The 14,183-nt window shown below is 44.0% G+C and overlaps 1 protein-coding gene across 2 annotated transcripts in view; it reads right to left on the bottom strand.

Annotated features, from left to right (window-relative positions):
* The window catches only part of HTR1F (5-hydroxytryptamine receptor 1F), a 417,661-nt gene that overhangs the window by 203,983 nt on the left and 199,495 nt on the right, over positions 1 to 14,183 (bottom strand). The window lies entirely within an intron of this gene.

The raw sequence follows: 14,183 nt of genomic DNA, 5'->3' as shown, positions 1-14,183 counted from the left end.
GTGGAGAAAAAGTGGAGTAAAAGTGGAGAAAAAATGGAGAAAAAGTGGAGAAAAAGTGGAGATTAAGAGGAGAAAAAGTGGAGAAAAAGTGGAGAAAAAGTGGAGCATAAGAGGAGAAAAAGTGGAGAAAAAAGTGGAGAAAACGTGGAGAAAACGTGGAGGAAAAAGTGGAGAAAAAGTGGAGAAAAAGTGGAGAAAAAGTGGAGAAAAAGTGGAGCATAAGAGGAGAAAAAGTGGAGAAAAAAGTGGAGAAAACGTGGAGAAAAAGTGGAGCATAAGAGGAGAAAAAGTGGAGATTAAGAGGAGAAAAAGTGGAGAAAAAGTGGAGAAAAAGTGGAGAAAAAGTGGAGAAAAAGTGGAGAAAAAGTGGAGAAAAAGTGGAGCATAAGAGGAGAAAAAGTGGAGAAAAAGTGGAGAAAAAAGTGGAGAAAAAGTGGAGAAAAAGTGGAGAAAAAGTGGAGAAAAAGTGGAGATTAAGAGGAGAAAAAGTGGAGAAAAAGTGGAGAAAAAGTGGAGCATAAGAGGAGAAAAAGTGGAGAAAAAAGTGGAGAAAACGTGGAGAAAACGTGGAGAAAAAGTGGAGAAAAAGTGGAGAAAAAGTGGAGAAAAAGTGGAGCATAAGAGGAGAAAAAGTGGAGAAAAAGTGGAGAAAAAAGTGGAGAAAAAGTGGAGAAAAAGTGGAGAAAAAGTGGAGAAAAAGTGGAGAAAAAGTGGAGATTAAGAGGAGAAAAAGTGGAGAAAAAGTGGAGAAAAAGTGGAGAAAAAGTGGAGCATAAGAGGAGAAAAAGTGGAGAAAAAGTGGAGAAAAAGTGGAGAAAAAGTGGAGCATAAGAGGAGAAAAAGTGGAGAAAAAAGTGGAGAAAAAGTGGAGAAAAAGTGGAGCATAAGAGGAGAAAAAGTGGAGAAAAAAGTGGAGAAAAAGTGGAGTAAAAGTGGAGAAAAAATGGAGAAAAAGTGGAGAAAAAGTGGAGATTAAGAGGAGAAAAAGTGGAGAAAAAGTGGAGAAAAAGTGGAGCATAAGAGGAGAAAAAGTGGAGAAAAAAGTGGAGAAAACGTGGAGAAAAAGTGGAGAAAAAGTGGAGAAAAAGTGGAGAAAAAGTGGAGAAAAAGTGGAGAAAAAGTGGAGCATAAGAGGAGAAAAAGTGGAGAAAAAGTGGAGAAAAAAGTGGAGAAAAAGTGGAGAAAAAGTGGAGAAAAAGTGGAGAAAAAGTGGAGATTAAGAGGAGAAAAAGTGGAGAAAAAGTGGAGAAAAAGTGGAGCATAAGAGGAGAAAAAGTGGAGAAAAAAGTGGAGAAAACGTGGAGAAAACGTGGAGAAAAAGTGGAGAAAAAGTGGAGAAAAAGTGGAGAAAAAGTGGAGCATAAGAGGAGAAAAAGTGGAGAAAAAAGTGGAGAAAACGTGGAGAAAACGTGGAGAAAAAGTGGAGAAAAAGTGGAGAAAAAGTGGAGAAAAAGTGGAGATTAAGAGGAGAAAAAGTGGAGAAAAAGTGGAGAAAAAGTGGAGCATAAGAGGAGAAAAAGTGGAGAAAAAGTGGAGAAAAAGTGGAGAAAAAGTGGAGCATAAGAGGAGAAAAAGTGGAGAAAAAAGTGGAGAAAAAGTGGAGAAAAAGTGGAGCATAAGAGGAGAAAAAGTGGAGAAAAAAGTGGAGAAAAAGTGGAGTAAAAGTGGAGAAAAAATGGAGAAAAAGTGGAGAAAAAGTGGAGATTAAGAGGAGAAAAAGTGGAGAAAAAGTGGAGAAAAAGTGGAGCATAAGAGGAGAAAAAGTGGAGATTAAGAGGAGAAAAAGTGGAGAAAAAGTGGAGAAAAAGTGGAGAAAAAGTGGAGAAAAAGTGGAGAAAAAGTGGAGCATAAGAGGAGAAAAAGTGGAGAAAAAAGTGGAGAAAAAGTGGAGAAAAAGTGGAGAAAAAGTGGAGATTAAGAGGAGAAAAAGTGGAGCATAAGAGGAGAAAAAGTGGAGAAAAAAGTGGAGAAAAAGTGGAGAAAGTGGAGAAAAAAATGGAGAAAAAGTGGAGAAAAAGTGGAGAAAAAGTGGAGAATAAGAGGAGAAAAAGTGGAGAAAAAGTGGAGAAAAAGTGGAGAATAAGAGGAGAAAAAGTGGAGAATAAGTGGAGAAAAAAATGGAGAAAAAGTGGAGAAAAAGTGGAGAGAAAGTGGAGAAAAAAATGGAGAAAAAGTGGAACACCCTTTGGTACCTTTCATGTGGCACTAAGGGGTGCTTAGCTTTGTATTTAGCCAAAAAAATGAAAAAAAAAATGACATAGGGTTCCCCCTAGTTTTGTAGCCAGCTAGGGTAAAGCAGACGGCTGCAGCCTGCAGACCACAGCTGGCAACCTCACCTTGGCTGGTAATCCAAAACTGAAGGCACCCCACGCTGTTATTTTAAATTAAATAAATAATTAAAAAAAAAAACCACGTAGGGGTCCCCCAAAATTGGATCACCAGCCAAGGTAAAGCAGACAGCTGGGGCCTGATATTCTCAGACTAGGGAGGTCCATGGTTATTGGAATCTCCCCAGCCTAAAAATAGCAGGCCGCAGCCGCCCCAGAAGTGGCGCATCCATTAGATGCGCCAATCCTGGTGCTTCGCCCCAGCTCATCCCGCGCCCTGGTGCGGTGGCAAACGGGGTAATATTTGGGGTTAATACCAGATGTGTAATGTCACCTGGCATCAAGCCCTGGGGTTGGTGAGGTCAGGCGTCTATCAGATACCCGACATCACCAACCCAGTCAGTAATAAAAAAAAATACACGACAAACACATTTTTATTTGAAAAAACACTCCCCAAAACATTCCCTCTTTAACCAATTTATTAGATTGAAAAACAAATCCAGGTCTGGTGTAATCCAAGGGGTTGCCATGACGATGCACACTGTCCCAGTCAATGAAGAGCAGGATGTTCCCCATTGGCTGGGAGAGCAGTGCAGTGACCTGAGCTAACATCAATGGGTCAGCCCAGGTCACTGCAGGGCATGAGAAGTGCTGCTGTCAGTGAGGTACATTACCTGCGCTGATCTCCAGCACACTGACAGCCCCTGTCACTGAGGTCAATGACCGGCGCCTTCACATCAAGTATCGCGAGAGGTCCGTGACGTCACCGCCAGTGTCAGTCTCGGGTCGGAAGCGAGAGGTGATGTGACAAGCGGCGGCCATGGAGGACAGTGACAGCGCTGAGGTCGGGATGGCGGGACTTCATCACCGCAGGTAAGCCGAGCGAGCGAGCGAGCGAGCGAGCGAGCGGGCGGGCGGGCGGGGGGGGGGGGTGGATGTGTGTGTGTGTGTGTGTGTGTGTTTGTGTATGTGTATGTATGTGTACATGCCGCGGGCAGGAGGGGGCGGAGCGAGCTGAGCGGGAAAGTGTGGGCTTCCTGCACGTAACTAAGATAAACATCGGGTTACTAACCAAAGCGCTTTGCTTGGATACCCGATGTTTATCTTGGTTACCAGCTTGTGGCAGGCTGCCAGCGATGGCTCCTGCTCACTGTAGCTGTAAAAAGCCCTGCTTTTTGCTGCTAGAACCGTTCTCGAATGTATCTAGAACTATCGAGCTTTTAGCAAAAAGCTCGAGTTCTAGTTCGATCTCGAACAGCCCAAAAATCACTCGAGCCGCGAACTGGAGAACCACGAACCACGAACCGCGCTCAACTCTAGTAATGACTCTATATAATGTGTTTCCCTTTTTGTATTGAATTGCTGAAATAAATTAACTTTTTGATATTTTAATTTATTGAGAACACTTGTATATGGATGACCAGTGTAAATTAAGTATAAATATTTAAGATGACATAACTGACATTAAAGGAAACCTGTCAGGTCCAATATACACTCAGAACCACGAGTAGTTCTGGGTGCATATTGCTAATCCCTGCCTAACCGTTCCTGTATAGATAAAGAGATCTTTAGAAAAAGTGTTTCTAAAGATCTCTTACCGTATGCTAATGAGCAAGGACACCAGTCCCCTGGGCGTTAGTTCCCTGGCCAGTCGCCCCCATTACCATGTTAGTACGCCCCTGTGGGTGTGCTAAAATGCTAATGAATGCGCAGTGCCAGAGGCATGATCTCTCTCACCTCTCTGCCGCCATCGCGTTCAATGGGGGATTTCGGCTCAGTGCGCATGACCTCAGAGTTTGGTTCAAGCTCAATACTTCAGTTTGAAGCCAGGATGCGTGCACCCAGCTTCATAGTGCGCATGACTCAAGCTCCGGGGTCATGAGCACTGATCCGAAATCCAGCGACTGGCGGTGATGGCAGCCGGAGAGGTGAGTGAGATCATCCTGTGATGCTGCGTATTCATTAGAATGTTAGCACACCCACAGGAACGTACTAACATGCTAATGGAGCCGACTAGCCAGGGGAACTAAGGCCCAGGGGACTAGTCCCCTTGCTTATTAGCATAGGGTAAGATATCTTTAGAAATACTTTTTGTAAAGATCTCTTTATCTATGCTAGTGTATACAGGGACAGTTAGGCAGGGATTAGCAATATGCACCCAGAACTGCTTCTGGTTCTGGGTGCATATTGGACCTGACAGGTTCCCTTTAAGTACAGCCCATTCTGAATTATGGAGAACTCAGCAGCCAAAGAGGAGGGAAAACACAGTCAAGAAATAAATATAAAAAAAAGCAAATCCCCAGATAACGCCTCAGCGAAATGTTCTTCAGTTGTGTTTCTTATCTATGGATGGGCATAAATATTTTATATATATATGTATATATATATATAAATATATATATTTTTTTTTTTTTACTGTGTTTTGTCTGTAAAGGCAGCTGGCTCTGGAGCAGTGGAGAGTTAGTACTAGTAGTAGTGGTGCTTTGCAAATTGTTACAGATCTGTCAGAGCTCCTGCTCCTTACTATCATATCTCTCGCTCGCTCTCTCTCTCTTTACTCTCCCTTTTTTATTATAGATAGCAGCAGGAACAGGGAGGCATTGTAGACAGATATCCACAGTCTGTTGAGGTGGGAAATTATATGTACAATCTCAGGAAGGACAGAAAAAAACAGGTTTTAGTAAAACTTGAAGGCATATGAAAAGGGAAATATGTAGAATAGAAGCTATGCTGATATATGAACTACTGAAGAAAACAGAACCGAGGGTTCAGGCTTATGTCCAGCTTATAATGCTTGGTGGACTATGAGCCTTTTCGGCAAGTGGTCCCTAACTGATTGGCTCAGGCGGAGTGGTTGTTTGGTGCGACCCTCCCTGTGTCCTAGTGAGCGACAACGGGTTCAAAAGAGTTAATGTTAAATTAAATTAAATAAATAAATGAATTAAAAAAAAAATGGTCAGGGCAAGTTGTGCAGGGGTGCCGGTTTGGCTCTCTTGCTTGTGGTATAAGCGGTGTGTTCCCGCCACCTTTCCTATTCTGTCCTATCAGTTTTGTAAGGTTGGTTGATCCCATAGGTTCATTATGCTTCCCCCTCTTTCCGGCATCGGCAGACGGAAGCTCCGTTCCCACCCCCCTTTTTTTTAGTTTTTCGTGAATGTGTTTTTGTACTGCTGAGTGTGAAGTCAGAGCTAGTGGTAATTTAAAATGCTTCGGACGCACATGTCCTCCAGGAGCTGGAGGGGAAAACCATTTTGGTTGAAAGAAGTTGCAGGTTTTAAATGGAAGTTTATAAGGAAAGTTTGAAGAAAGTTGAATAAAAGCTGTGACCGACCCCAGCCACCAAAAGAGAGCAGTTGTGATGTGTTTTACTTGCGCCGGAGAACACGGGAGGCCTGGGGAAGGTGGGATGGTGGATGTCATCATTCGAGGAAGACACTCTTACAAATCGGAACCTTGGGGTAAATAAACTGCATATCAGGGAATCTGAAAATAAGTGAAGGAATGAAGATTGCAGACTGAAAGCTTATTTCAATAGCTAAACTAATCCCCTGCTCTATCTATGTATTATCTGGGACAGACCAAAGGGTTGGCTGAACTATTGGAACAACCAGTCAGTTAAGGTGGTGTCACACACAGCGACGACCACAGCGACGACCATTTTCTGTGACGTTGCAGCAACGTCCCGTCGCTGTCGCTGTGTGTGACATCCAGCAACGAGCTGGCCCCTGCTGTGAGGTCGTTGCTCGTTGCTGAATGCCCTGCTTCATTTTTTCGTCGTCGCTCTCCCGCTGTGAAGCACACATCGCTGTGTGTGACAGCGAGAGAGCGACGAAATGAAGCGAGCAGGGAGCAGGAGCCGGCGTCTGGCAGCTGCGGAAAGCTGTAACCACTGTAAACATCGGGTAACCAAGGGAAGACCTTTCCCTGGTTACCCGATATTTACCTTCGTTACCAGCCTCCGCCGCTCTTGCTGCTAGTGCCGGCTCCTGCTCTGTGCACATGTAGCTGCAGTACGCATCGGGTAATTAACCCTATGTGTACTGTAGCTAGGAGAGGAGGGAGCCAGCGCTAAGCAGTGTGCGCAGCTCCCTGCTCTCTGCACATGTAGCGACATTATGATCGCTGCTGCGTCGCTGTGTTTGACAGCTAAGCAGCGATCATAACAGCGACTTACAAGGTCGCTGTTACGTCACAGAAAATGGTGACGTAACAGCGATGTCGTTGTCGCTGTCGCTATGTGTGAACCCAGCTTTAGTCTCGTTCATACATAGCATTGGTCTCCATTTGCTCTCCCTGTTAGTTAACCAGGAACATCAGTGAAGCTAGCTCATCAGTTAATTATTAGTGATGAGCAAACACTACCATGCTCAGATGCTCGGTACGCGTAAAAAGCAGGTGGATGCTCGGATGGGTGCAACTCAAATATCCGAGTATAAAGGCGGCGTTACACGCTACGATTTATCTGACGATCTCAGAAACGATGTGACACGCCCAGATCATTGTTACGATTTGCCGAGATCGCACATAAGTCGTTTATTAGCGGTCACACGTACACATCTCACCAATGACGCAACAGCGATCAGCGATATATTGTTTGACCAAGGCGGTCATTTGGATGTTGTTTGTCATTGGCAGGGTGTCAAACGCACCAATATGTCTGCTGCGATCCAAACGACAAACAAAATTATGAAACTCAACGACGTGTCAACAGTCCACGATTTTCAACCTATTTGCGATCGCTCGGAGTCGCACATAGGTGTCACACGCAATGAAGTTGCTAACGATGCCGGATGTGCGTCACGGAAACCGTGACCCCAATGACATATCGTCCGATAAATCGTAGTGTGTAATGGGGCCTTAAGGAAAGTCAGTTGGGAACTCAAGCATTTTTTCCAGGAAATCTTTTGAAAAAATGCTCAAGTTCCCAATTAACTTTCATTATACTTGGGTACTCAAGTCACACACATTCGAGCATCCAACTGCTCATTAAAAGTACCGAGCACCTGAGCATGGTAGTGATCGCTCAGCACTAATAATTATTAGTCATGAGCGAGTGTGCTGGTTACTTGATTGAGCATTGTGGTACTAAAGTACCGAGTATAAAGGAAGTCAATGGGAAACTCAAGCATTTTTAAATTCCAATGCTCAATCGAGTAACAAGCAGTGCTGAGGACGCTCACTCATCACTATTAATTATACATAATTACCCCAAGGCAGGGGCAGAAATATCATTGGTGCAACAGGGACCCAGAAATTAAGGGGGTCCATTTCTGCCTCCAAAGCAAATGGAATTGACTGCTAAGAACCCATCTTTTGTTCTTGCACAGGGGCCCACATCTGTCTGTGTCCACACTGCACCAAGTACACATTTACAAATGATTATAACTCTTATAAGTTGCATCTACTTGATGGGCACAGACTTTGGTGCCAGACATTCTGTCTAGAGGGGAATGCATTGTAGTCAGAGCTGTCTGAGCCAAAAAATATAGCGGCAAAATAATGTTTGTCATTTCTGACTTTCACACAATGACTTCAATTTACACATTTCAAGTACTGATTTAATTCAAAAAAGAGGTAAACACATTTTCCCAACACATTTGCAAAGTCTAAAAAGCTTGAAATAATTAGAGATAATTTAAATAAGTAACACGGATGCAAAACATTGTTTACTAGACATGGCGTCTCCTTGAAGTCATTGTCAGACGCCACAAATAGAGCAGCGGTTTATTTCCTATCACTAATAGGGAACATAAAGGATCTGCAGAAACCATTAGTAGTTCGTAGAATTGTTTTTTATAATCTGAAAATTAGTACTTATTAGCCAAGCACACGGCCAATGTGGGAAAGGTTTGGCATACAACGAGCCGCCTGTTAACAGCACTTACTTAATTTGCTAATGGAGTATAACAATTTTAAGTCACACTGCAACCAAATGTTACATTTAATATGAAATTCCTAATGAGGAGAAATATCAAACAGCGTGTGAGTCACGGCTCCCGCGGCGGCACCGGTTTGTCTGTCTTATTAGACATGGATTGAAATACTGGGGTGCAAATGGCTCCAATTAGTTTCTTGAAGTCTACTTGACACAATCATGACTTTGTGTGTGCGCTTGTCCCGGTGTGCCATATTGTTCTCTGCTGATGAGAAGCATTGTGTGAAAAATTATAGTATAGCAATAGAACAACATAAATATTAGTCTGGGAGCAAGTGGGCTGTGTTCATGGTGAAGTGACTTGCACAATACAGAGATGTACTACTAGTCAGAGTGATTTTCTAGCAATGATTGAAAGCATACAGAGACTCATAATGAAGTGTATGCCTAGGAAGAGCTATTAGGTAATTACAGCAGGGAAACATACTTATTAATGGAGAAAGTTTTCTATGTTTTTGCAAAGGAATTTAACTTCTTTAATGTACAGCTCTGGCAAAAATAAAGAGACCACTGCACATTTTTATTAAAATCTGCTATTCTATATGTCTGACAGCTATTCCATTCCAGTGTTAGTTAAATTCCAACTAGAGTACAGACCGTCAGAGGGGGCGAAAGCGACTCCCAACTGACCGGGATGACCGCCATCTTATTCAAATGTCACTCAGCAACCGCAGGACATGAAGTGACCTACAAACGGAATGGCAAATGGTAGCTGGGGGGAAGTGCATGGTAAGAACAGTTCGTAACAGGCTCCTAGAGGCAGGGCTCAAGTCATGTAAAGCTAGAAAAAAGCCTTTTATCAATGAGAAGCAAAGGAGAGCAAAGCTGAAGTTTGGCAAAGACCTTAAGGATTGGACTAGGGTAAGGTACTCTTCTCTGATGAGTGTAATTTTCAGCTTTGCCCAACATCTGGTTGTCTAATGGTTAGACGGTGACCTGGAGAGGCGTGCAAGCCATAGTGTCTTGCACCCACTGTGAAATTTGGTGGGGGATCGGTGATGATCTGGGGATGCTTAAGCAAGGCTGGAATTGGGCAGATTAAACTTTGTGACAGACATATGAATCAAGCCGCATATAAGGTTATCCGGGAAAACAGTTGCTTCCTTCTGGTTAGGCAATGTTTCCCAACTCTAAGGACTGTTTTTTCCAGCAGGACAATGCGCTATGCCACACAGCTAGGTCAATCAATGTGTGGATGTAGGACCACCACATCAAAACCTTGTCATGGTCAACCCAATCTCCAGACCTGAACCCCATTGAAAACCTATGGAATGTATACAAGAGGAAGATAAATAGTCACTAGCCATCAAACAAAGAACAAATGCTTACATTTTTGCACCAGGAGTGGCATAAGGCCACCCAAAAGCAGTGTGAAAGACTGGTGGAAAGCATGCCAAGACACATAAAAACTGTGATTAAAAATCATGGTTATTCCACAAAATAATGATTTCTGAACTCTTCCTGAGTTAAAACATTATTAGTATTGTTGTTTCTAAATGATTATGAACCTGTTTTCTTTGCATTATTTGAGGTGTGAAAGCAATGCATTGTTTTGTTATTTTGATTATTTCTCATTTTCAGAAAATAAATGCAAAAGTAATTGCTTGGAAATTCAGAGACATTTTCAGTAGTTTATAGAATAAAAGAACAATTTACATTTCACTCAAATAGAGAAAAATCTGAAAAACCTGTCAATTTTGTAGTGGTCTCTTAATGTTTTGCCAGAGCTGTATTCTGAATTAGAGCATAATATGTATGGAGAGTGCTATGGGTGCTGGCTGTTCTATACAGTCAACACCTGACTGTAACTGCTGAACAGAGGTTGTGACGATCAAAATAGGTTATTTATTTCAGCCTTTGACCTATCTTCCAACACCCCCCAAATGTGTTATCAATTCAAGATGGGGGCCAACAGGTGGCCCACATTAACTGCCTTGTTTGTAACCGTATAAGCTCCTTTACAGTAGAGAGTTCAAGGGAATCTGTCAGCAGTAGAGATGCGTGAACCTGAGGTTCAGTGTTCATACAACAGAGACTTTACTAAAAAAGCAGAGTTCGGGTGCTTTACATGTGCTTTACCACTTGCGCAAGCATTTCTGTGCTCGGGTACATTCGATGTTGAGCCCAGTGTGAGCCACTTGCAGTGTTTGAATAGTTCACACTGGGGGTAACAAGTAACAACAGCGTGATCGGATGTAGTGTGTGCCAAACAAAAAAAAACAAAATGGAAAAACCCCACTCACCTGCTCCCGGTGTTCTGTTTATGGCTGTCTGTCTGTGGGTGGAGAACCGAACCCAGGTCCAAAACCAAACTTTATCTTAAGTCCAGTTGATCCCGCCGAACTGAATATTCATCCTTAGTCAGCAGATTTTTGCTATATAAGCTGAAGACAGCATGATGTAAGGGTTAAAAAACAAAAAGCAGCTATGCCTCTCTTATCAGTGTGTGTGTTATTTTTTAATTAAACTAATGGCTTTATTACCCTGTGATCACATTACACAACCAAAAACTCAAACGTATGGTACATAAGTCTGACACACCTCCTGCTGTGACTGACACCTCAAAGTCAATGCACAATCTCTATTGAGAGCCTGGTGTGGTTGGGACAGCTCTGTAGGCTCAGGTACATGCTAAAAACTCAATTCTTTTGTGCCGCCCCCTAGAGCAGGCAAACTGCTCGGATCTGGGGTTTGCTGTGGCTCGAGGATACCCGGACCCGGGGCTCAGGGACCAAAGGATTTAAAAAAGGGGGGGATATTTATAACGGATAGTTCATGACGCCACCCGTGGTTCACGGTGAGGGGAGTAACGCCACTGCCGATGGGAGTACCCAGGGGAAGATGGAGTAGGGCAGCCAGATGGTGATCTCTCCACGGGTAGGGGAAGTCCCGGGACCCTGGAGGATGGTTTTGTGGATGGTGCAGGGCGTTGCGCAGGCTGGCTGGGCAGGCAGGACGCAGGGAGGGCAGTGTATTCACTCAGGCTATGAAGTTGTTAGTGCAATCATTAAGCCGACTCTGACACAGGAGTAAACCAAGTCTCTGAGTACTGCTGCCGCTTTGGGGAGCCCGTCCGGGTGTCCGTCCCCACTGGTATTGCTTAGTGGTCCGGAGCCTGCCTCCTTGCTCAAGTGTAGAAGTTCCTAAGTGACCCGTTGGCCTGACGCTGTCAGGGTCCCACTCCCTATATTTATATAGTGGAGCTGAGCTCTCGATGGCTGAGACTTGGGATTTCAGTGGGTCGCATAAGCTGGAAAACCCTATTCCCCTCATTGTGTTGATGCCTTTAATCTCTGAGCTCTTGGGGAAAGTTCATAAAGAGACTATCCTCCACAGGTTAATTATCAGGTTGCGTGAAGCTACTCCCCAATCTAGGGTCCTGTACCCTGCCGTGCTCGGTACCAGTGCGGTTACTAGACGTTCTGGTGCCGACCGTTCTCCAAACCTAAGTCAGTACACCCTTTCCAATACCCTGTGACCGGGTATCCAACTCCTCTGGTCCCAGACCACCATCTGCGACCCAACCAAGGTCACACAGGGAGCTGCAACTCCCTCAGCTCCTCACTCCTTGAGGGCTACTACTCATCTGACCAAGTCCCTCCCACCAGCCTGCCTGACCTCTCGGCGGGTGGCCCTTTTACAGCTAGATCAACCCACTGGTGTGCCTGACAGGGTGTGGTGTGAGGTGTAGTTAGGATTTGAGTGCTTATGGGAGCAATACCAGTGTGTAGGAACCCAGAACCATGGAGCGTGAGTTCTGCACTATGAGAAACAAGAGTGCAGTTTTCTGTGACACCCTGATAGAGTCAGGGGCATCACACTTTGATCATGTGAGAACGGCTGCACCCAGTAATCTATGTGATACACCGTTGGGTTCAGGATCTCTCTGCCTACATTATGTTTCTGTCAGCTGAGGCAGCAAAAACCTGCAAACAGTGCACTCTGCAGGGTACTATATGAGTTGTTGCAGGTTCATGTGTCTAATACAAATGTAGAAAACAACTAAAATATTTTTAAAATTAAACATTCAAAACATAAACATTCAGTTCATCCCCATTAACCTAAATAATAAAATCTAAAAAAATAATAAATTAAACATTTTTATTTTTATTTGAGCTTCCTCTGACAGCTATTTCTCTAGCACAATGCACACCATAAGGCTGGTGCCACACGAGCATTAATGCAAGTGCATCGCATGACACTCGGCTCTAGCTCTGCTGCGAGTATAAGCCAAGTATAATGCCCCTGTGATGCAATCCTGTGATCAGATCACAGCTGCAGAGGAGAAGGCAGGCGCTGCAAAGGAGAGGGAGGGACTAATCTCCCTATCTCCTCCATTGTCAGCTGATGCGTATATCGCACTGCACTCAGGTGTAATGTGAGTGCAGTGCGATGTTTCTCTCGTACCCATAGACTTGAATTCCATAGCACGCTGCGATTGTTTTCTCAGTCTGATTAGGGCTGAGAAAAAAATTGCTCATGGGAGCGGCCCCATAGAGTAACATGGCTCTGAGTGGAATGCAATTTTTTATCACAGTCCACCGTTTTACTCGTCGTGTGTCCTTAGCCTAAAGAAGAATATAAAAAAAAAAGTAAATGCACAAAAAGTGTCTTTTGGTTACTTTGCCTGGAATAAAAAGCAAATATAGTTACATGCACCCTAACATGTCCTTACAAATATAAGCTCTGAAAGAATTCTGTGGACTGAGAAAAGAAAAAAACTCATGGTTCTCAAAAGTTAATTGTTACCGCAAAATCAACCAATGTAAAATCAAAATTCAAGAAATTATTGCATAATTGCTATTTTTTTCCACTTACACTACAAAAAGATTTTCCTTTTCATGTTTTACTGTACTTTATATGGTAAAGCAAATTATGGCATTGAAAAAATAAGAACGTTATGATTATAGGAATGGGAGGAGGAAAATCCCACGTTGAAGAGACTACCTACTCCTTATTTAATGTATCTATGTGATGGGCGCTGAAACACGCTGAAGATCAGTGGGGTCTAGAATTTGCTCAAAACCTATCTGTTCTTGCCTGACTGCACACTAAAGGCTGCTTTACACGCTACGACATCGCTAGCGATGGCACCCGCCTCGTCGTTTGTGCGTCACAGGCAAATCGCTGCCCGTGGTGAACAATATCGGAGGTACGCGTCACACATACTTACCTGCCTAACGATGTTGCTGTGGCCGGCGAACAACCTCTTTTCTAAGGGGGTGGTTTATGCGACATCACAGCGACCTCACACAGCAGGCAACCAATAGAAGCGGAGGGTCGGAGAGCAGCCGCATGAAGGTTACTCCCACCTCATTGCCGGAGGACGCAGGTAAGCTTTTGTTCATCGTTCCCGGGGTGTCACACGTAGCGATGTGTGCTGCCTCAGGAACGAAGAACAACCTGCGTCCTGAACGAGCAATGATATTTTGAAAATGAACGACGTGTCAACAATCAACGATGTAGTGAGTATTTTGGTATTTTGGATCATTAGCGATTGCTCGTACGTGTCACACGCAACAATGTCGCTAACGAGGTCAGATGTGTGTCACGAGTTCCATGACCCCAGCGACATCTCGTTAGCGATGTCGTTGCATGTAACGGGGCCTTTTAGAGTGGTTTGTGGGTTCAATATGGACCTGTGGACCTGTAATTCAAGCTGTGTACAGGTTAAAGGGGTTTTGCACTACTTTATATTGATGGCCTATCCTTAGGATAGATCATCAATGTTTGATCGGCCAGCGTATGACACCTTACACCCCCGCCGATCAGCTGTTTTCTGCGCCGGTGGAGGCATCAGCTGGCCAGAAATTCTCAGCTCCGGAGCTGTCCCATTTCCTCATAGAGGCTCCAGGCTGTTACTGCACATCCACAACCCATTCAAATAAATAAGAGGATGTACAGTACCTGGCCGCAGTCAC

This window comes from Anomaloglossus baeobatrachus, chromosome 2 (assembly GCF_048569485.1).
Source record: "Anomaloglossus baeobatrachus isolate aAnoBae1 chromosome 2, aAnoBae1.hap1, whole genome shotgun sequence".
NCBI classification, from domain to species: domain Eukaryota; kingdom Metazoa; phylum Chordata; class Amphibia; order Anura; family Aromobatidae; genus Anomaloglossus; species Anomaloglossus baeobatrachus.
Note: the sequence above shows the minus strand (reverse complement) of the source record. Positions and strands in the feature narration are given on the sequence as shown.